Source organism: Salvelinus namaycush, unplaced genomic scaffold (genome assembly GCF_016432855.1).
Source record: "Salvelinus namaycush isolate Seneca unplaced genomic scaffold, SaNama_1.0 Scaffold1538, whole genome shotgun sequence".
NCBI classification, from domain to species: domain Eukaryota; kingdom Metazoa; phylum Chordata; class Actinopteri; order Salmoniformes; family Salmonidae; genus Salvelinus; species Salvelinus namaycush.
Window position 1 is genome coordinate 30,392 of NW_024058273.1, and position 23,726 is coordinate 54,117.

Below are 23,726 nucleotides of genomic sequence, written 5' to 3' on the forward strand. Positions count from 1 at the left end.
ACTGCAAGGGGGAAGACTAACCAAACTTAAAACTATTCAACTGAAGAAAATAATAAATTATATTGCAAAAACCAATTAATTAACAAAAATAGCTCTCGAGCAAACACTCTCCAGCAAACACTCACTCACAGCTCAGACACTCGCACCTGTCGTCACTTCTCCAATCAGGAAATGCGCATTCAGGCTGGTATGGCCGTAAGCGAAGGAACATACTCTTGGTACACCATATAAAGTCAAAGTGAGTCTGATAAACAGACATTGCATTTTCACCAATTAGATAAGCAGCTTGAACTTTGGGTCACTCAAAAGTGGAAGAAATTACATATACTGTAGCCATCACTTTTTAGCACAGATAGTTGGATGAAATACAAACAAACCTTGCTAACATTTCAAAGCGAGGGCACATATTTCAGCCTTGTGGGAAAAAAACGGACAAATACAATGACTTCTGACAAATACATCATCAGCAACAGTTTCCCATGCAGCTATCCTACTAGCCACAATAAATACACAAAAGCTCTGATGTTGAAAACCTATTGCATTGTTCTGTGCTAAGGAGGAACGCATGTATGGACAATTTCATATTGGAAGCGCAGGGGCGTATGACACATCATGACCGGGGGAGGGTTAGAGCTGGCTTCTCAACTATCTCTTGATTGAAGTACCAGCGTGGCATAAATACAATGCTGCATTTCGCAACATAATGTTTCGACAAAATGCCAACAATGTTTTGCTACAAACAAATGTTTCCACCTTTCGATTGGTCCACAAAATCTCTTTGAAAACTGACTTCAAAGATCTCCATAAGCACAGTCAGATGACTAAAGTCAACCTCAAGGTTTATCATCAAACAAGACATCAGGGGAGAGCGCGAACGCAGTCCCCCACTACCATAAATTATGCAATCGAGATTTCCACATTTGGGAAATTCGCAGGGGTCAGCACAGCCAGAGTGCAATGGCTGAGCCTCGCCCTGGGTGAACCGCCTTCTTGATCACGGTAGCTCCCTTGCCAGGTAAGTATGACTTATACATATCGGTGGAGGGCAAGTCTCTCCAGTGCCAACATTTTCGTCTAACGGTAACCACTTTGTGTTCTGATAATATCACATCACTTCGACCTGCGTGAAATGCCGTTTAGGAATGCACTTGCAGACAGAGTGGTGAAAAAGTTGTTTATTTTGTTTACTAGATTATATCAGTGAACCACTAGATTCCCATCATGCAACACTGTAGAAAAAATCACCAATGACTTTTTAATATCTTAATTAACCTGTCTGATATCACAAATGTATGCGATATGACGAAATACAATCACATTCAGACACACACACACACACACACAGACAAATGCATGAAACCAATTGATTTATTATCGATAACATCTCACATTCTCTTGTGCTTTTGATTTACTCCGTAAAAGAAGGGTTGTAATTCCACCATGGAAAACACAGGGCCATCAGACATCAGTCCAGTTCCATCTCCTCACCAGCATTAATTTCCTTTGATCATTTGAACAGGGCGAGGGAGCACAAAGCACACACAAGCTGCATTCAGTAACAATATTCTTATTTGTCTTATAAATAAAAGGCAGTTGCTCCCTGACAACACAAGGAACTTTGATCGTATTAAAAGGGCAGGGGAGACTAGCCCATATAAGCTGCATTTAGTCAATTCAGCATCAAATGCTTACTACAAGGCAGTGTTGCTGATGAAATAATGCAAGAGCACACCCTAGTGGACAAAATGCTTACAGCACCTGGTATTCCCAGGCAGTCTCCCATCCAAGTACTAACCAGGCCCGACCCTGCTTAGCTTCCGAGATCAGACGAGATCGGGTGTATTCAGGCTGGTATGGCCGTAAGCGAAGGAACAATCTCTTGGTACACCATATAGAGTCAAAGTGAGTCTGATAAACAGACATTGCATTCTCACCAATTAGATCAGCAGCTTGAACTTTGGCTCACTCAAAAAGTGGAAGAAATTACATATACTGTAGCCATCACTTTTTAGCACAGATAGTTGGATGAAATACAAACAAACCTTGCTAACATTTCAAAGCGAGGGCACATATTTCAGGCCTTGTGGGAAAAAACGGACAAATACAATGACTTCTGACAAATACATCATTAGCAACAAGTTCCCCATGCAGCTAGCCTACTAGCCAGAATAAATACACAAAAGCTCTGAATGTTGAAAAACTATTGCATTGTTCTGTGCTAAGGAGGAGCGCATGTATGGACAATTTCATATTGTAAGCGTATGACACATCATGACCTGGGGGTGGGGTTAGAGCGGCTTCTCAACTATCTCTTGATTGAAGTACCAGCGTGGCATAAATACCATGCTGCATTTCGCAACATGATGTTTCCACAAAATGTCAACAATGTTTGGCTACAAACAAATGTTTCTACCTTTCAATTGGTCCACAAAGTGTCTATCACAACTGACTTCAAAGATCTCCATAAGCACGGGCAATTGGCTCAAGTCATCCTCAAGCTTGCCGCCAAGCAACGGTTTGTCATTAAACAAGACATCAGGGGAGAGCGCGGACGCAGTCCCCCACTACCATAAATTATGCAATCGAGATTTCCACATTTGGGAAATTCACAGGGGTCAGCATAGCTGGCGTGCAATGGCTAAGCCTCGCCCTGGGTGAACCGCCTTTCTTGATCACGGTATCTCCCTTGCCCGGTAAGTATGAGTTATAGTCATCGGTGGAGGGCAAGTGTCTCCAGTGCCAACATTTTCGGCTAATGGTAACCACTTTGTGTTCCGATAATATCACATCACATCGACCTGCGTTAAATGCCGTTTAGGAATGCACTTGCAGACAGAGTGGTGAAAAAGTAGTTTAGTTTGTTTACTAGATTATATCAGTGAACCACTAGATTCCCATCATGCAACACTGTAGAAAAAATCACCAATAACTTTTTAATATCTTAACCTGTCTGATATCACAAATGTATGCGATATGACGAAATACAATCACATTCAGACACACACACACACACACACAGACAAATGCATGAAACCAATTGATTTATTATCGATAACATCTCACATTCTCTTGTGCTTTTGATTTACTCCGTAAAAGAAGGGTTGTAATTCCACCATGGAAAACACAGGGCCATCAGACACCAGTCCAGTTCCACTCCTCACCAGCATTATTTCCTTTGATCATTTGAACAGGGCGAGGGAGCACAAAGCACACACAAGCTGCATTCAGTAACAATATTCTTATTTGTCTTATAAATAAAAGGCAGTTGCTCCCTGACAACACAAGGAACTTTGATCGTATTAAAAGGGCAGGGGAGACTAGCCCATAGAAGCTGCATTTAGTCAATTCAGCATCAAATGCTTACTACAAGGCAGTGTTGCTGATGAAATAATGCAAGAGCACACCCTAGTGGACAAAATGCTTACAGCACCTGGTATTCCCAGGCAGTCTCCCATCCAAGTACTAACCAGGCCCGACCCTGCTTAGCTTCCGAGATCAGACGAGATCGGGCGTATTCAGGCTAGGTAATGGCCGTAAGCGAAGGAACAATCTCTTGGTACACCATATAAAGTCAAAGTGAGTCTGATAAACAGACATTGCATTCTCACCAATTAGATAAGCAGCTTGAACTTTGGGTCACTCAAAAAGTGGAAGAAATTACATATACTGTAGCCATCACTTTTTAGCACAGATAGTTGGATGAAATACAAACAAACCTTGCTAACATTTCAAAGCGAGGGCACATATTTCAGCCTTGTGGGAAAAAACGGACAAATACAATGACTTCTGACAAATACATCATTAGCAACAATTTCCCATGCAGCTATCCTACTAGCCAGAATAAATACACAAAAGCTCTGAATGTTGAAAAACTATTGCATTGTTCTGGGCTAAGGAGGAGCGCATGTATGGACAATTTCATATTGTAAGCGTATGACACATCATGACTGGGGGTGGGGTTAGAGCGGCTTTTCAACTATCTCTTGATTGAAGTACCAGCGTGGCATAAATACCATGCTGCATTTCGCAACATGATGTTTCCACAAAATGCCAACAATGTTTGGCTACAAACAAATGTTTCCACCTTTTGATTAGTCCACCTTTCGATTGGTCCACAAAATCTCTTTGAAAACTGACTTCAAAGATCTCCATAAGCACAGTCAGATGACTAAAGTCAACCTCAAGGTTTATCATCAAACAAGACATCAGGGGAGAGCGCGAACGCAGTCCCCCACTACCATAAATTATGCAATCGAGATTTCCACATTTGGGAAATTCGCAGGGGTCAGCACAGCCAGAGTGCAATGGCTGAGCCTCGCCCTGGGTGAACCGCCTTCTTGATCACGGTAGCTCCCTTGCCAGGTAAGTATGACTTATACATATCGGTGGAGGGCAAGTCTCTCCAGTGCCAACATTTTCGTCTAACGGTAACCACTTTGTGTTCTGATAATATCACATCACTTCGACCTGCGTGAAATGCCGTTTAGGAATGCACTTGCAGACAGAGTGGTGAAAAAGTTGTTTATTTTGTTTACTAGATTATATCAGTGAACCACTAGATTCCCATCATGCAACACTGTAGAAAAAATCACCAATGACTTTTTAATATCTTAATTAACCTGTCTGATATCACAAATGTATGCGATATGACGAAATACAATCACATTCAGACACACACACACACACACACACAGACAAATGCATGAAACCAATTGATTTATTATCGATAACATCTCACATTCTCTTGTGCTTTTGATTTACTCCGTAAAAGAAGGGTTGTAATTCCACCATGGAAAACACAGGGCCATCAGACATCAGTCCAGTTCCTCTCCTCACCAGCATTAATTCCTCTGATCATTTGAACAGGGCGAGGGAGCACAAAGCACACACAAGCTGCATTCAGTAACAATATTCTTATTTGTCTTATAAATAAAAGGCAGTTGCTCCCTGACAACACAAGGAACTTTGATCGTATTAAAAGGGCAGGGGAGACTAGCCCATAGAAGCTGCATTTAGTCAATTCAGCATCAAATGCTTACTACAAGGCAGTGTTGCTGATGAAATAATGCCAGAGCACACCCTAGTGGACAAAATGCTTACAGCACCTGGTATTCCCAGGCAGTCTCCCATCCAAGTACTAACCAGGCCCGACCCTGCTTAGCTTCCGAGATCAGACGAGATCGGGCGTATTCAGGCTGGTATGGCCGTAAGCGAAGGAACAACTCTTGGTACACCATATAAAGTCAAAGTGAGTCTGATAAACAGACATTGCATTCTCACCAATTAGATAAGCAGCTTGAACTTTGGCTCACTCAAAAAGTGGAAGAAATTACATATACTGTAGCCATCACTTTTTAGCACAGATAGTTGGATGAAATACAAACAAACCTTGCTAACATTTCAAAGCGAGGGCACATATTTCAGCCTTGTGGGAAAAAACGGACAAATACAATGACTTCTGACAAATACATCATCAGCAACAGTTTCCCATGCAGCTATCCTACTAGCCAGAATAAATACACAAAAGCTCTGAATGTTGAAAACCTATTGCATTGTTCTGTGCTAAGGAGGAGCGCATGTATGGACAATTTCATATTGTAAGCGCTATGACACATCATGACCTGGGGGGGGGTTAGAGCTGGCTTCTCAACTATCTCTTGATTGAAGTACCAGCGTGGCATAAATACAATGCTGCATTTCGCAACATGATGTTTCGACAAAATGCCAACAATGTTTTGCTACAAACAAATGTTTCCACCTTTCGATTGGTCCACAAAGTCTCTTTCACAACTGACTTCAAAGATCTCCATAAGCACAGTCAGTTGACTCAAGTCATCCTCAAGCCTGCCGCCAAGCAAAGGTTTATCATTAACAAAGACATCAGGGGAGAGCGCGAACGCAGTCCCCCACTACCATAAATTATGCAATCGAGATTTCCACATTTGGGAAATTCGCAGGGGTCAGCACAGCCAGAGTGCAATGGCTGAGCCTCGCCCTGGGTGAACCGCCTTCTTGATCACGGTAGCTCCCTTGCCAGGTAAGTATGACTTATACATATCGGTGGAGGGCAAGTCTCTCCAGTGCCAACATTTTCGTCTAACGGTAACCACTTTGTGTTCTGATAATATCACATCACTTCGACCTGCGTGAAATGCCGTTTAGGAATGCACTTGCAGACAGAGTGGTGAAAAAGTTGTTTATTTTGTTTACTAGATTATATCAGTGAACCACTAGATTCCCATCATGCAACACTGTAGAAAAAATCACCAATGACTTTTTAATATCTTAATTAACCTGTCTGATATCACAAATGTATGCGATATGACGAAATACAATCACATTCAGACACACACACACACACACACAGACAAATGCATGAAACCAATTGATTTATTATCGATAACATCTCACATTCTCTTGTGCTTTTGATTTACTCCAGTAAAAGAAGGGTTGTAATTCCAACATGGAAAACACAGGGCCATCAGACACCAGTCCAGTTCCACTCCTCACCAGCATTATTTCCTTTGATCATTTGAACAGGGCGAGGGAGCACAAAGCACACACAAGCTGCATTCAGTAACAATATTCTTATTTGTCTTATAAATAAAAGGCAGTTGCTCCCTGACAACACAAGGAACTTTGATCGTATTAAAAGGGCAGGGGAGACTAGCCCATAGAAGCTGCATTTAGTCAATTCAGCATCAAATGCTTACTACAAGGCAGTGTTGCTGATGAAATAATGCCAGAGCACACCCTAGTGGACAAAATGCTTACAGCACCTGGTATTCCCAGGCAGTCTCCCATCCAAGTACTAACCAGGCCCGACCCTGCTTAGCTTCCGAGATCAGACGAGATCGGGCGTATTTTTTTTTTTTTTTTATCTTTTATTATGAAAAAACACATAATATTTACAACATTCAATCAATAATAAAAAAGGATGAACAATTCATCCTTTTACAAAATCAAAAAATAAAAAATAAATAAAATAAAACCTATTAAAAAACACAATCATCCACTAAATCCACTTAATAATGAAATACAAGTTTCCCATTTGACAGAATTTCAATAAAAGTACTCCCCCACACAAACAATTTTTCAAAATTTCCTCCACCGTATCTATATATTATCTCTATATCTCTCTCTAATATGCTCCTAAAAAAACCTTCCACACTCACAATTTTCCCTTCATAATGACCTAAATTCCTTCTTAATCTTATCGCATATCTAGCATGACTTAGTATAAAATTCACCAAATTAAAATTTAAAACTTTACTTTTCCCATTTACACCAAAAAGAAACAACCTCCTCCACTCCACCCCAGTAAAAATCTCTTCTCCCCAATGTTTTACTAAAAGCCCTTTTAAAAACTCGTGAAAGTCTTTCAACCTACTACATTCAATAAAAAAGTGCATCAAATTTTCCACCCCCGTACCACAAATATCGCATTCTCTTTTAATATCCCTATTTATTTGATGCAAAACCACATTTGTAAAAATCCTATTATGTTTCAATTTAAAATCATTGTCTTCACATTCTATAAAATTATATTTTACATTTACATTCTTCCATATTGATTTTACATCCATGTTTGGAAACACCCTAGACCACACTTTCTCCGCAGCAGGACTTTTTATCTCTTTTAAAATACATTTTCTATAAACCATTTTAACTTTTAGCCCTGATAAATCATGTTTCTCCCCATTACTTTCATAATATAAAACTGGTAAAGCCCTAGATCTTTTGACCACCTCTTTGTTTATTAAAATCACCCACTCCCCGGGAATACATCCTAATATTTTCTTGTACATATTCTCCACAGTAGTTTTACTTATTTCTTCATCTACTTCAACCACATTGTCATATATAGCCTGAAATGGAAGAAACCCAGGAATTACCTCATATGCTATGTCACCTATCTGCCTCATCCCAGCCCTCATAAAATATTTACAAAACAACATCATATTATTGCACTTTATCTTTGGATTTAAAAATATCGGCTGATTTAAAATATTTTCTAAACTGGTACATTCATAATAAATATTTGGTAAAAACCGCCCCCAAGCCTCAAACACTTCTCTGTAAAACAAAGGTATATTACCTAACATTTCCTTCTTCATACTCATCAATAAACCATTGTCCCCCATCCTCCCAACCTCCTGCAAATACTCTTTAAAAAACCTTTTCCACCCATAATCCAATTCACCAAATAAATATTTCCGTACCATTTTTACTCTAATTGCTGTTTTCCTTACACTTAAATCTACCAACTTCAAACCCCCCTCCTCATAACCTGCAATCAAAGTTTTAAAAGCTATTCTCACCCCCTTCCCTTCCCATAAAAAATCAACTACAATTTTATTCATTTCAGATAAAACCCATTCTGGCATATCCAAAACATTCATTACATAAATAAATATTGACATCAACAATGAATTTATGACAATTACTTTCCCTTTTAATTTCAAAGACCTCCCCCTCCACATATTTACCACCTTTCTAACTTTATTTATTACACCACTCCATGTCAAATCCCTAGCTTCCATTTCTTTCACCCCTAAAAACACTCCTAATACCTTAAAATAATCTTTAACCACTTTAAAAGGAAAATTCCCCTCATTAATCTTCCCAATATACATTACTACTGACTTCTCCATGTTAACCTTTGCACCCGATGCTTGTCCATATACTTTAAAACACTCCATCACCCTTTTTACACTACCCTCATCTCTAACTGTTATAGTGGTATCATCTGCGTATTGATGTATCAAACTAAAACCTCCTTGCGGAGTCTCTACACAATTTATAAGATTATCTCTTTTAAGAAATGCTGCTAAAGGTTCTACCGATAAAACGAATAATAAAGCTGATAAAGGACACCCCTGTCTCACAGATCTCTCAAGAATAAAAGAATCGGTTAAAACCCCATTACATTTCACCCTACTTTTTGCCTTCTTATATAATAATTTTATCCATCCTATTATTCTATTACCAAAACCATATTTATCCATTACCCTAAACATAAAATCATGTTCCACCCTATCAAAAGCTTTATTTAAATCTATGCTTAAAACAATTCCCCCCATCTTATCATGATTCATTTTATTTATCACATCTCTAATTGTATTAATTGTATCCGCAATATCTCTACCAGGCACACTATAATTCTGTGTAGGTGCTATAATATCATTTAAAACTTGCTTCATTCTATTTGCCAGTATCTTTGCTAAAATCTTATAATCCGAATTTAATAAACTAATTGGCCTATAATTCTCCAATTTTAATTTACTCCCCTTATTTTTATATAAAATCGTTATCAGCCCTGTCACCATAGATTCAGAAATACTATCATTATCCTCCATATATTGATAAACTTCCAATAAAATAGGTGCTAAAAAACTGGCATATATTTTATAAAACTCTGCAATTATTCCATCTACTCCAGGACTCTTATTTACTTGTAAACCCTTAATCGCATCTTTAACTTCAGTCAATGTTATCTTCCCATCACACATTTGTTTATCCTCTACATTAATTTGCACATCCACACTATCCAATATCTCCTTTACACACCCCTCATCCACCTCCCCTTTCTTAAATAAATCCTTATAAAAATTCTGCACTGTTTCTAAAACCTCTACATAATCATTGACAACTTCACCCTTTATATTTTCGATCTCTCTAATATATGTTCTCCTCTGTTTATTCTTCTCTAAACCAAGAAAAAATGAAGTACATTTCTCCCCCTCCAAAACATACTTTGCCTTACTTCTTATAATTGCACCCTTACACTTATCTATTTCATATTTAGTCAATTGTGCTTTTAATTCCAAAAACTTTCCTATATTATAATTAGGTTCACTGTCACACTTCCTCATTTCTTTATCCAATTTAGCCCTCAACTCATTTTCTTCTCTTTTCATCCTACCTCTCTTTTTCCTTGCATATCCTATACTAAAAACTTTTATTTTTTCCTTAACCTTATCCCACCATGAACACTTATCATTCTCTTTCTGCTTATCCTCCATTTCACATGCTATCAAAGATTTAAGTTGTTTCCCATATTCCTCATCTCCCAAATACCCTGCATTCATACACCATATTCCACCCCCTGTTCTTTCCTTATCTAATCCCACTGAAAATGTTAAACCTGCATGATCACTAAAAGTTGTAAAAACATACTTAATATCTTTCATAAAATTCCTTAAACCTTCTTTTACTAAAACCAGATCTATCCTCGTTTGTTTCAAATCCCCTAAAACCACCTGCCTTCTAGAAAATTCTCTTTTTTCTGGATTTTCCTCTCTCCATATATCAATTATTCCTTTTTCTAACATCATCTTCTTTAAAACCCCCCTAGATACATCACTTCTAAAAATAGCTCCTCTTGTCATATCCAGTCTATCCATTTTAACATTAAAATCCCCAACTACAATACAGTTTCCCTCACACCATTTCCCTATTTCTAAAAATAAATCTTTGCGCTCTATTTCAGTATTAGGCGCATAAATATTTATAATTCTAAAAACCATACTCATATATTCAAAATCTACAATTAAAATCCTCCCATTATTATCATTATATATCTGTTTCACATTATCCACCACATCCCTCCTCAATAAAATAGCAACCCCACTTGAATTCCCTCTGCCGTTGTTTACATAAATAAAATCCCTCCATATTTTTTTAACTTCTAAAACACATACATTATCCCAGTGCGTCTCTTGAATACATAAAATATCTGACTTCTTCATTTTTATTATTCTATTAAATTTTCCCATTGTCCTCAATCCATTTGCATTTATTGACATTATATTTACCATTCTAATAAATAATAAAATGATAAAATATAATTTCATTTTCCTCTACCTGTTATCCAGTTTCTTTCCTCTTCCACCCTTTCTCTCCCCCTCTTCCCGCCGCTTTCCTCTTCCTGTATCCTTCCCTCGTTCTTTCAATCTTTTCTCCATCCTCCGTATCCGATATCTCTTCCAAGTCCATGTTTTCCAGCCAACTCACCCTCTTGACATCCACATCCGTTGTGCTCCCCGTATTCATCTCCGCTTTCTTGTATAGTCGTTGTGCTCCCCGTGCTCATCACCGTCTCTGGTATTGTCATCAACTCCATAACCCCCTCCATTTCTTCACCCCCCGAGCTACTTGTTAGTGCTGTGCCTTCCCCCAAAACCTGTGAGTCCCCCGTGCTTCCCCCCATTCCACTCCCCCCCTCCTCCTGAAAACTCCCTCTTCTTACTTCTGAGTCCATACTGCTCCCAATTTCATTTATCTTCTGGTCCTTCTTCCTTCTTCCTTCCTCCGTCTCTCCACCCTCCACCACGTCCTCTCCTCCATCTTCTTCTCCTTCTTTCGACAATACAACTGCTTCCTCGAATAGTGTTTGACTCCCCTCTCCAGCCCTAACCTCTCCACAGTTGCACTCCGCCACTCTCTTTCTGCATCCACCACAAAAATTCCTTTCCTTCTCTCCATCACATTCCCTCGCATAGTGTCCTTGATTGCCACACTTAAAACACTTAAATTCCGGGCAGTCTTTAACTATGTGCCCGGGTTGAATACACATACGACACACTCTGACCTGTTTGTCATGGATGACTCTGAAATATTCTGCTCCCTCCAACGTCTCAATTCTTGTAGAATAAGGTAATGATGTCACTTTTTCTGTGAACTTGACCTTGCAGAAACGTGTCCCGTCAACCACCTCTGTTCCTGGCCAAACTCTCCTCCTTATCTCCGAGACAGCCGCCACTCCCCAGCTACTCAGCTTGCCCAGTATCACACCGTCTTCTACATATACTGGGAGATTCATGAACGACACCACCACTTCCTTCACATTAATATCTCTCGCCAGAATCTTTGTATCCTTTATTCTTAATCCATCCATTAGACGTTCTTTTCCTTTTTCATTTCTCATCGTAATTTCGTACTTCTTCTCCCCTTTCATTCGGCATCCCACCACCTCTCCACACACCTCCTTAATTGCTCTTAGTAGTTCCATTGTCGTCACCTTGTCTTCTCCTTCCAACTCAATTGCCACCGTGTATTCCTTGCCATATTTCATTTCTTCTTTATCTTCATTTTTCTTCCGTTGCGCCTTTTCGTTGTCTTTGTCCATTCCGTTTGTCTTTTCCATGTTGTCCGTCATAGTAAAAAAATGAATCCAAAAAACTCTCCCCCAAGCAGAAAAACTGCAAGGGGGAAGACTAACCAAACTTAAAACTATTCAACTGAAGAAAATAATAAATTATATTGCAAAAACCAATTAATTAACAAAAATAGCTCTCGAGCAAACACTCTCCAGCAAACACTCACTCACAGCTCAGACACTCGCACCTGTCGTCACTTCTCCAATCAGGAAATGCGCATTCAGGCTGGTATGGCCGTAAGCGAAGGTACATCTCTTGGTACACCATATAAAGTCAAAGTGAGTCTGATAAACAGACATTGCATTCTCACCAATTAGATAAGCAGCTTGAACTTTGGCTCACTCAAAAAGTGGAAGAAATTACATATACTGTAGCCATCACTTTTTAGCACAGATAGTTGGATGAAATACAAACAAACCTTGCTAACATTTCAAAGCGAGGGCACATATTTCAGCCTTGTGGGAAAAAACGGACAAATACAATGACTTCTGACAAATACATCATCAGCAACAGTTTCCCATGCAGCTATCCTACTAGCCACAATAAATACACAAAAGCTCTGGATGTTGAAAACCTATTGCATTGTTCTGTGCTAAGGAGGAACGCATGTATGGACAATTTCATATTGGAAGCGCATGACACATCATGACCGGGGGGGAGGGTTAGACTGGCTTCTCAACTATCTCTTGATTGAAGTACCAGCGTGGCATAAATACAATGCTGCATTTCGCAACATAATGTTTCGACAAAATGCCAACAATGTTTTGCTACAAACAAATGTTTCCACCTTTCGATTGGTCCACAAAGTCTCTTTCACAACTGACTTCAAAGATCTCCATAAGCACAGTCAGTTGACTCAAGTCATCCTTAAGCCTGCCGCCAAGCAAAGGTTTATTATTAACAAAGACATCAGAGGTAAAGCGCAAACGACCACTACCATAAATTATGCAATCGAGATTCCCACATTTGGAAAATTCGCAAGGGGTCAGCACAGCCAGAGTGCAATGGCTGAGCCCCACACTGGGTGAACCACCTTCTTGATCACGGTATCTCTTCTGCTTAGTGGAGGAAAAGTCTCTCCAGTGCCAACATTTTCCGCTAACGGTAACCACTTTGTGTTCTGATAATATCATATCACATCGACCTGCGTTAAATGCCGTTTAGGAATGCACTTGCACACAGAGTGGTGAAAAAGTAGTTTATTTTGTTTACTAGATTATATCAGTGAACCACTAGATTCCCATCATGCAACACTGTCGAAAAAATCACCAATTACTTTTTAATATCTTAACCTATCTGATATCACAAATGTTTGCGATATGACGAAATACAATCACATTCAGACACACACACACACACACAGACAAATGCATGAAACCAATTGATTTATTATCGATAACATCTCAGATTCTCTTGTGCTTTTGATTTACTCCATAAAAGAAGGGTTGTAATTCCAACATGGAAAACACAGGGCCATCAGACACCAGTCCAGTTCCACTCCTCACCAGCATTATTTCCTTTGATCATTTGAACAGGGCGAGGGAGCACAGAGCACACACAAGCTGCATTCAGTAACAATATTCTTATTTGTCTTATAAATAAAAGGCAGTTGCTCCCTGACAACACAAGGAACTTTGATCGTATTAAAAGGGCAGGGGAGACTAGCCCATAGAAGCTGCATTTAGTCAATTCAGCATCAAATGCTTACTACAAGGCAGTGTTGCTGATGAAATAATGCCACACCCCCTAGTGGACAAAAGGCTTACAGCACCTGGTATTCCCAGGCGGTCTCCCATCCAAGTACTAACCAGGCCCGACCCTGCTTAGCTTCCGAGATCAGACGAGATCGGGCTGTATTTTTTTTTTTTTTATCTTTTATTATGAAAAAACACATAATATTTACAACATTCAATCAATAATAAAAAAGGATGAACAATTCATCCTTTTACAAAATAAAAAAATAAAAAATAAATAAAATAAAACCTATTAAAAAACACAATCATCCACTAAATCCACTTAATAATGAAATACAAGTTTCCCATTTGACAGAATTTCAATAAAAGTACTCCCCCACACAAACAATTTTTCAAAATTTCCTCCACCGTATCTATATATTATCTCTATATCTCTCTCTAATATGCTCCTAAAAAAACCTTCCACACTCACAATTTTCCCTTCATAATGACCTAAATTCCTTCTTAATCTTATCGCATATCTAGCATGACTTAGTATAAAATTCACCAAATTAAAATTTAAAACTTTACTTTTCCCATTTACACCAAAAAGAAACAACCTCCTCCACTCCACCCCAGTAAAAATCTCTTCTCCCCAATGTTTTACTAAAAGCCCTTTTAAAAACTCGTGAAAGTCTTTCAACCTACTACATTCAATAAAAAAGTGCATCAAATTTTCCACCCCCGTACCACAAATATCGCATTCTCTTTTAATATCCCTATTTATTTGATGCAAAACCACATTTGTAAAAATCCTATTATGTTTCAATTTAAAATCATTGTCTTCACATTCTATAAAATTATATTTTACATTTACATTCTTCCATATTGATTTTACATCCATGTTTGGAAACACCCTAGACCACACTTTCTCCGCAGCAGGACTTTTTATCTCTTTTAAAATACATTTTCTATAAACCATTTTAACTTTTAGCCCTGATAAATCATGTTTCTCCCCATTACTTTCATAATATAAAACTGGTAAAGCCCTAGATCTTTTGACCACCTCTTTGTTTATTAAAATCACCCACTCCCCGGGAATACATCCTAATATTTTCTTGTACATATTCTCCACAGTAGTTTTACTTATTTCTTCATCTACTTCAACCACATTGTCATATATAGCCTGAAATGGAAGAAACCCAGGAATTACCTCATATGCTATGTCACCTATCTGCCTCATCCCAGCCCTCATAAAATATTTACAAAACAACATCATATTATTGCACTTTATCTTTGGATTTAAAAATATCGGCTGATTTAAAATATTTTCTAAACTGGTACATTCATAATAAATATTTGGTAAAAACCGCCCCCAAGCCTCAAACACTTCTCTGTAAAACAAAGGTATATTACCTAACATTTCCTTCTTCATACTCATCAATAAACCATTGTCCCCCATCCTCCCAACCTCCTGCAAATACTCTTTAAAAAACCTTTTCCACCCATAATCCAATTCACCAAATAAATATTTCCGTACCATTTTTACTCTAATTGCTGTTTTCCTTACACTTAAATCTACCAACTTCAAACCCCCCTCCTCATAACCTGCAATCAAAGTTTTAAAAGCTATTCTCACCCCCTTCCCTTCCCATAAAAAATCAACTACAATTTTATTCATTTCAGATAAAACCCATTCTGGCATATCCAAAACATTCATTACATAAATAAATATTGACATCAACAATGAATTTATGACAATTACTTTCCCTTTTAATTTCAAAGACCTCCCCCTCCACATATTTACCACCTTTCTAACTTTATTTATTACACCACTCCATGTCAAATCCCTAGCTTCCATTTCTTTCACCCCTAAAAACACTCCTAATACCTTAAAATAATCTTTAACCACTTTAAAAGGAAAATTCCCCTCATTAATCTTCCCAATATACATTACTACTGACTTCTCCATGTTAACCTTTGCACCCGATGCTTGTCCATATACTTTAAAACACTCCATCACCCTTTTTACACTACCCTCATCTCTAACTGTTATAGTGGTATCATCTGCGTATTGATGTATCAAACTAAAACCTCCTTGCGGAGTCTCTACACAATTTATAAGATTATCTCTTTTAAGAAATGCTGCTAAAGGTTCTACCGATAAAACGAATAATAAAGCTGATAAAGGACACCCCTGTCTCACAGATCTCTCAAGAATAAAAGAATCGGTTAAAACCCCATTACATTTCACCCTACTTTTTGCCTTCTTATATAATAATTTTATCCATCCTATTATTCTATTACCAAAACCATATTTATCCATTACCCTAAACATAAAATCATGTTCCACCCTATCAAAAGCTTTATTTAAATCTATGCTTAAAACAATTCCCCCCATCTTATCATGATTCATTTTATTTATCACATCTCTAATTGTATTAATTGTATCCGCAATATCTCTACCAGGCACACTATAATTCTGTGTAGGTGCTATAATATCATTTAAAACTTGCTTCATTCTATTTGCCAGTATCTTTGCTAAAATCTTATAATCCGAATTTAATAAACTAATTGGCCTATAATTCTCCAATTTTAATTTACTCCCCTTATTTTTATATAAAATCGTTATCAGCCCTGTCACCATAGATTCAGAAATACTATCATTATCCTCCATATATTGATAAACTTCCAATAAAATAGGTGCTAAAAAACTGGCATATATTTTATAAAACTCTGCAATTATTCCATCTACTCCAGGACTCTTATTTACTTGTAAACCCTTAATCGCATCTTTAACTTCAGTCAATGTTATCTTCCCATCACACATTTGTTTATCCTCTACATTAATTTGCACATCCACACTATCCAATATCTCCTTTACACACCCCTCATCCACCTCCCCTTTCTTAAATAAATCCTTATAAAAATTCTGCACTGTTTCTAAAACCTCTACATAATCATTGACAACTTCACCTTTTATATTTTCGATCTCTCTAATATATGTTCTCCTCTGTTTATTCTTCTCTAAACCAAGAAAAAATGAAGTACATTTCTCCCCCTCCAAAACATACTTTGCCTTACTTCTTATAATTGCACCCTTACACTTATCTATTTCATATTTAGTCAATTGTGCTTTTAATTCCAAAAACTTTCCTATATTATAATTAGGTTCACTGTCACACTTCCTCATTTCTTTATCCAATTTAGCCCTCAACTCATTTTCTTCTCTTTTCATCCTACCTCTCTTTTTCCTTGCATATCCTATACTAAAAACTTTTATTTTTTCCTTAACCTTATCCCACCATGAACACTTATCATTCTCTTTCTGCTTATCCTCCATTTCACATGCTATCAAAGATTTAAGTTGTTTCCCATATTCCTCATCTCCCAAATACCCTGCATTCATACACCATATTCCACCCCCTGTTCTTTCCTTATCTAATCCCACTGAAAATGTTAAACCTGCATGATCACTAAAAGTTGTAAAAACATACTTAATATCTTTCATAAAATTCCTTAAACCTTCTTTTACTAAAACCAGATCTATCCTCGTTTGTTTCAAATCCCCTAAAACCACCTGCCTTCTAGAAAATTCTCTTTTTTCTGGATTTTCCTCTCTCCATATATCAATTATTCCTTTTTCTAACATCATCTTCTTTAAAACCCCCCTAGATACATCACTTCTAAAAATAGCTCCTCTTGTCATATCCAGTCTATCCATTTTAACATTAAAATCCCCAACTACAATACAGTTTCCCTCACACCATTTCCCTATTTCTAAAAATAAATCTTTGCGCTCTATTTCAGTATTAGGCGCATAAATATTTATAATTCTAAAAACCATACTCATATATTCAAAATCTACAATTAAAATCCTCCCATTATTATCATTATATATCTGTTTCACATTATCCACCACATCCCTCCTCAATAAAATAGCAACCCCACTTGAATTCCCTCTGCCGTTGTTTACATAAATAAAATCCCTCCATATTTTTTTAACTTCTAAAACACATACATTATCCCAGTGCGTCTCTTGAATACATAAAATATCTGACTTCTTCATTTTTATTATTCTATTAAATTTTCCCATTGTCCTCAATCCATTTGCATTTATTGACATTATATTTACCATTCTAATAAATAATAAAATGATAAAATATAATTTCATTTTCCTCTACCTGTTATCCAGTTTCTTTCCTCTTCCACCCTTTCTCTCCCCCTCTTCCCGCCGCTTTCCTCTTCCTGTATCCTTCCCTCGTTCTTTCAATCTTTTCTCCATCCTCCGTATCCGATATCTCTTCCAAGTCCATGTTTTCCAGCCAACTCACCCTCTTGACATCCACATCCGTTGTACTCCCCGTATTCATCTCCGCTTCTTGTATAGTCGTTGTGCTCCCCGTGCTCATCACCGTCTCTGGTATTGTCATCAACTCCATAACCCCCTCCATTTCTTCACCCCCCGAGCTACTTGTTAGTGCTGTGCCTTCCCCCAAAACCTGTGAGTCCCCCGTGCTTCCCCCCATTCCACTCCCCCCCTCCTCCTGAAAACTCCCTCTTCTTACTTCTGAGTCCATACTGCTCCCAATTTCATTTATCTTCTGGTCCTTCTTCCTTCTTCCTTCCTCCGTCTCTCCACCCTCCACCACGTCCTCTCCTCCATCTTCTTCTCCTTCTTTCGACAATACAACTGCTTCCTCGAATAGTGTTTGACTCCCCTCTCCAGCCCTAACCTCTCCACAGTTGCACTCCGCCACTCTCTTTCTGCATCCACCACAAAAATTCCTTTCCTTCTCTCCATCACATTCCCTCGCATAGTGTCCTTGATTGCCACACTTAAAACACTTAAATTCCGGGCAGTCTTTAACTATGTGCCCGGGTTGAATACACATACGACACACTCTGACCTGTTTGTCATGGATGACTCTGAAATATTCTGCTCCCTCCAACGTCTCAATTCTTGTAGAATAAGGTAATGATGTCACTTTTTCTGTGAACTTGACCTTGCAGAAACGTGTCCCGTCAACCACCTCTGTTCCTGGCCAAACTCTCCTCCTTATCTCCGAGACAGCCGCCACTCCCCAGCTACTCAGCTTGCCCAGTATCACACCGTCTTCTACATATACTGGGAGATTCATGAACGACACCACCACTTCCTTCACATTAATATCTCTCGCCAGAATCTTTGTATCCTTTATTCTTAATCCATCCATTAGACGTTCTTTTCCTTTTTCATTTCTCATCGTAATTTCGTACTTCTTCTCCCCTTTCATTCGGCATCCCACCACCTCTCCACACACCTCCTTAATTGCTCTTAGTAGTTCCATTGTCGTCACCTTGTCTTCTCCTTCCAACTCAATTGCCACCGTGTATTCCTTGCCATATTTCATTTCTTCTTTATCTTCATTTTTCTTCCGTTGCGCCTTTTCGTTGTCTTTGTCCATTCCGTTTGTCTTTCCCATGTTGTCCGTCATAGTAAAAAAATGAATCCAAAAAACTCTCCCCCAAGCAGAAAAACTGCAAGGGGGAAGACTAACCAAACTTAAAACTATTCAACTGAAGAAAATAATAAATTATATTGCAAAAACCAATTAATTAACAAAAATAGCTCTCGAGCAAACACTCTCCAGCAAACACTCACTCACAGCTCAGACACTCGCACCTGTCGTCACTTCTCCAATCAGGAAATGCGTATTCAGGCTGGTATGGCCGTAAGCGAAGGGCAAACTCTTGGTACACTATATAAAGGCAATGTGTCGCTCACTCATCGGGAGACAGAGGAATGTCCACGTTGTGACTCAACACACTGAAAAAGCTCAAACCTTGCTTACATTTCCAGGCCATATATTTCACTCTTGGGGGGGGGGGGGCATATCCTACGTTGACACTTATGACAACTTCATGGACTAGGGCCCTATAAAATACGGCACGGAATCCAGACATTCAAACAGAAATTCAACATTATTCAAAAATGTTTTGAACTAAGGAGGAAGTCAACTAAATCCCTTCAACTTGTTAGAAAATGCATTCATTTGCCCAAGTGAATCATAAGACATGAACAAAATGCATCAGTGATTCGTATTTCCACGCAACTTTCAGAAACGGCACAGGACTGCCCAGTTTCTGTGCGCATGCGTGCGGAGCGCGCGCATGTCTACACTTTGTGTAGCCGTTAGCTTATGAGGCTAATGATATAACCTTCTTCTGGTAGAAAAGGAAAGGCTTCCCCCAAAACCTTCTCAATTAAAAGTTAACTGCAAAGTAGCCTATGCCAGCCTGGCAGAATTATATCATGATTATTTGCATCAATCCAGTGGCCATTTGTTTTGCAAACTCCGCAATAACACGAGCGCTACAACACGAGCGCTACAGCAACACCGCTTAACCAAACTAAGGTCTCTTCCTGGCGCACACTTGCGTTTAAGGGTAACTACAAAAGTGGTCTCCTGATAGGGTTTAAACATTGTCATGGACATCCAATCGTGTTGTTTTTCTATTAATAAAAAAGGTTTATTTTGAGAGCGAAAACCTGCAGAAACAGGGACGAACGGGGAAAAGTAAATGGAGAAAAGGGGGAATTTGGGGGGGGGGGGGGGGGGGGGGGATCAGGCAAAACATTGAAGGGATTTTACAGGGCCCTAACGGACTACAGACATTGACAGTCTCCTAGCCTAAAAACAAATGCTGAATGTACTGCCTACATTTTGAGGGAAACGCACGGTCCATTATTTGATTTGATCAGGGCAGGGCAGGGAAGCACTAACAAACTGCATTTAGTCCAATAAAAGACATGATATTATTAGGGTGATAAATAAAAGGCAGTTGCTCCACGCATGACACAAGAGAACCCTCTACTGGAGCAAAAAGCTTACAGCACCTGGTATTCCCAGGCGGTCTCCCATCCAAGTACTAACCAGGCCCGACCCTGCTTAGCTTCCGAGATCGGACGAGATCGGGCGTATTTTTTTTTTTTTTCTTTTATTATGAAGAAACACATAACATTTACAACATTCAATCAACAATCAAAAGGTTGAACAATTCATCCTTTTACAAAATCAAAAAAGAAAAGAAAATAAAACCTATTAGAAACACAATCATCCACCAAAACCAATTAATAATTAAAAACAAGTTTTCCATTCGACCCAATTTCAATAAAATTGCTCCCCCACACAAACAATTTTTCAAAATTACATCCACCATATTTATATATTACTTCTATATCTTTCTCTAACATACTTCTAAATAAAACCTCTACACTCACAATTTTCCCTTCATAATGTCCCAAATTCCTTCTTAGTCTTACAGCGTATCTGGCATGACTAAGAACAAAATTCATCAAATTAAAATTAATAACTTTGCTTTTCCCAGTTAAACCAAAAAGAAACAACCTCCTCCACTCAACCCCAGCAACAATCTCTTCTCCCCACTGTTGTACTAAAATCCCCTTTAAAAACTTATGAAACTCATCTAATCTACTACATTCAACAAAAAAGTGCATAAAATTTTCCACCCCCGTACCACAAATATCACATTCTCTTTTAATATCTCTATTTATTTGATGTAAAACCACGTTCGTAAAAATTCTATTATGTTTCATTTTAAAATCATTGTCTTCACATTCTATAGAATTATATTTTACATTTACATTCTTCCATATTGATTTTACATCTATATTTGCAAACACCCTAGACCACACTTTTTCCGAAGCAGGAGTTTTTATCTCTCTTAAAATACATTTTTCATAAACTTTTTTAACTTTCAAACCTGACAAATCATGCTTCTTCCCATTACCTTCATAATATAAAACCGGTAAACCCCTAGCTCTTGTTGCCACCTCTTTATTTATTAAAACACCCCACTCCCCAGGAAGACATCCTAATATTCTCTTATACATGTTCTCCACAGTAGTTCTACTTATTTCATCATTTTCTTCAACCACATTATCAAATATTGCCTGACTTGGAAGGAACCCCGGAATTACCTCATATAAGATGTCCCCAATCTGTCTCATCCCAGCCCTCATAAAATATTTACAAAACAACATCTTATTATTATACTGTATCTTGGGATTTAAAAAAATTGGCTGATTTAAAATATTGTCTAAAATGGTACACTCATAATAAATATTTGGTAAAAACTCCCCCCAAGCCTCAAACACTTCTCTATAAAACAAAGGTATATTACCTAACATTTCCTTTTTCATACACATCAATAAACCATTGTCCCCCATCCTCCCAACCTCCTGCAAATACTCCTTAAAAAATCTTTTCCATCCATAATCTAATTCCCCATATAAATATTTACGTACCATTTTGACTCTAATTGCTGTTTTCCTCACATTTAAATCCACCAACTTCAAGCCCCCCTCCTCATAACCTGCAATCAAAGTTTTAAAAGCTATTTTCACCCCCTTCCCTTCCCATAAAAAATCAACTACAATTTTATTCATTTCAGATAAAACCCATTCTGGCATATCCAAAACATTCATTACATAAATAAAAATTGACATCAACAATGAATTTATGACAATTACTTTCCCTTTTAATTTCAAAGACCTCCCCCTCCACATATTTACCACCTTCCTAACTTTGTTTATAACCCCACTCCATGTCATATCCCTAGCTTCCTGTTCCTTCACCCCTAAAAACACACCTAACACCTTAAAATAATCATTTACCATTTTAAAAGGAAAAATCTCCTCATTAATCTTCCCAACATACATTATTACTGACTTCTCCATATTCACTTTTGCTCCTGAGGCTTTCTCATATACTTTAAAACACTCCATCACCCTTTTAACACTTTCCTCATCTCTAACTGTTATTGTGGTATCGTCTGCATATTGATGAATTAAACTAAAACCTCCTTGCGGAGTCTCTACACAATTTATAAAATGATCTTTTTTAAGGTATGCCGCTAAGGGTTCTACCGATAAAACAATACAGTAATGCTGATAAAGGGCACCCCTGTCTCACTGATCTCTCAAGAATAAAAGAATCTGTTAAAACCCCATTACATTTTACCCTACTTTTTGCCTTTCTATATAATAATTTTATCCATCCTATTATTCTATTTCCAAACCCATATTTTTCCAGTACCCTAAACATAAAATCATGTTCCACCCTGTCAAAAGCTTTATTAAAATCTATACTTAAAACAATTCCCCCTCTCTTATCGCTATTCATTTTATTTATCACATCTCTAAGTGTAATGATGGTATCAGCTATGTCTCTTCCAGGCACACTATAATTTTGTGTAGGTGCTATAATATCATTTAAAACCATCTTCATCCTATTCGCCAATATCTTAGCTAAAATCTTATAATCTGAATTTAATAAACTAATTGGCCTATAATTTTCTAATTTCATTTTGCTCCCCTTATTTTTATATAAAACCGATATCAGTCCTGTCACCATGGAGTCTGAAACAGTATTATTATCTTCCATATATTGATACACTTCCATTAAAATCGGTGCTAAAAAACTTTCATACATTTTGTAAAACTCTGCAATTAGTCCATCTACTCCAGGACTTTTATTTATTTGTAATCCCTTAATTGCATCTTTCACTTCATCCACTGTTATCTTCCTATCACATATTTGCTTTTCCTCAACACCAATTTGCACATCCACACTACCTAAAATCTCCTTTACACACTCTTCATCCACCTCCCCTTTCTTAAATAAATCCTTATAAAAATTCTGTACAGTTTCTAATATCTCAACATAATCATTTACCACTTCACCCTTTACATTTTCTATCTCACTAATATATGATTTCGTCTGTTTAGTTTTCTCTAAACCAAGAAAAAAAGACGTACATTTCTCCCCTTCTAAAACATACTTTGCCCTACTTCTAATAGATGCCCCCTTACATTTATCTATTTCAC

At 37.8% G+C, this 23,726-nt stretch overlaps 6 non-coding genes and 2 pseudogenes across 6 annotated transcripts; all 8 read right to left on the reverse strand.

Moving 5' to 3' along the window:
• Positions 1 to 859: 859 nt before the first annotated feature.
• LOC120036972 lies at positions 860 to 1,023 on the reverse strand. The gene has a single exon (XR_005474710.1). It is a non-coding gene; the product is annotated as a U1 spliceosomal RNA (small nuclear RNA).
• A 723-nt stretch (positions 1,024 to 1,746) lies between these two features.
• Positions 1,747 to 1,865, reverse strand: LOC120036968. The gene has a single exon (XR_005474707.1). It is a non-coding gene; the product is annotated as a 5S ribosomal RNA (ribosomal RNA).
• Positions 1,866 to 2,536: 671 nt separating this feature from the next.
• Positions 2,537 to 2,701, reverse strand: LOC120036976. Its single transcript, XR_005474713.1, has one exon. It is a non-coding gene; the product is annotated as a U1 spliceosomal RNA (small nuclear RNA).
• A 717-nt stretch (positions 2,702 to 3,418) lies between these two features.
• LOC120036970 lies at positions 3,419 to 3,539 on the reverse strand (annotated as a pseudogene).
• A 667-nt stretch (positions 3,540 to 4,206) lies between these two features.
• LOC120036974 lies at positions 4,207 to 4,370 on the reverse strand. Its single transcript, XR_005474711.1, has one exon. It is a non-coding gene; the product is annotated as a U1 spliceosomal RNA (small nuclear RNA).
• Positions 4,371 to 5,093: 723 nt separating this feature from the next.
• LOC120036969 lies at positions 5,094 to 5,212 on the reverse strand. Its single transcript, XR_005474708.1, has one exon. It is a non-coding gene; the product is annotated as a 5S ribosomal RNA (ribosomal RNA).
• Positions 5,213 to 5,881: 669 nt separating this feature from the next.
• On the reverse strand, positions 5,882 to 6,045 carry LOC120036975. The gene has a single exon (XR_005474712.1). It is a non-coding gene; the product is annotated as a U1 spliceosomal RNA (small nuclear RNA).
• A 7,027-nt stretch (positions 6,046 to 13,072) lies between these two features.
• Positions 13,073 to 13,227, reverse strand: LOC120036977 (annotated as a pseudogene).
• Positions 13,228 to 23,726: the final 10,499 nt, after the last annotated feature.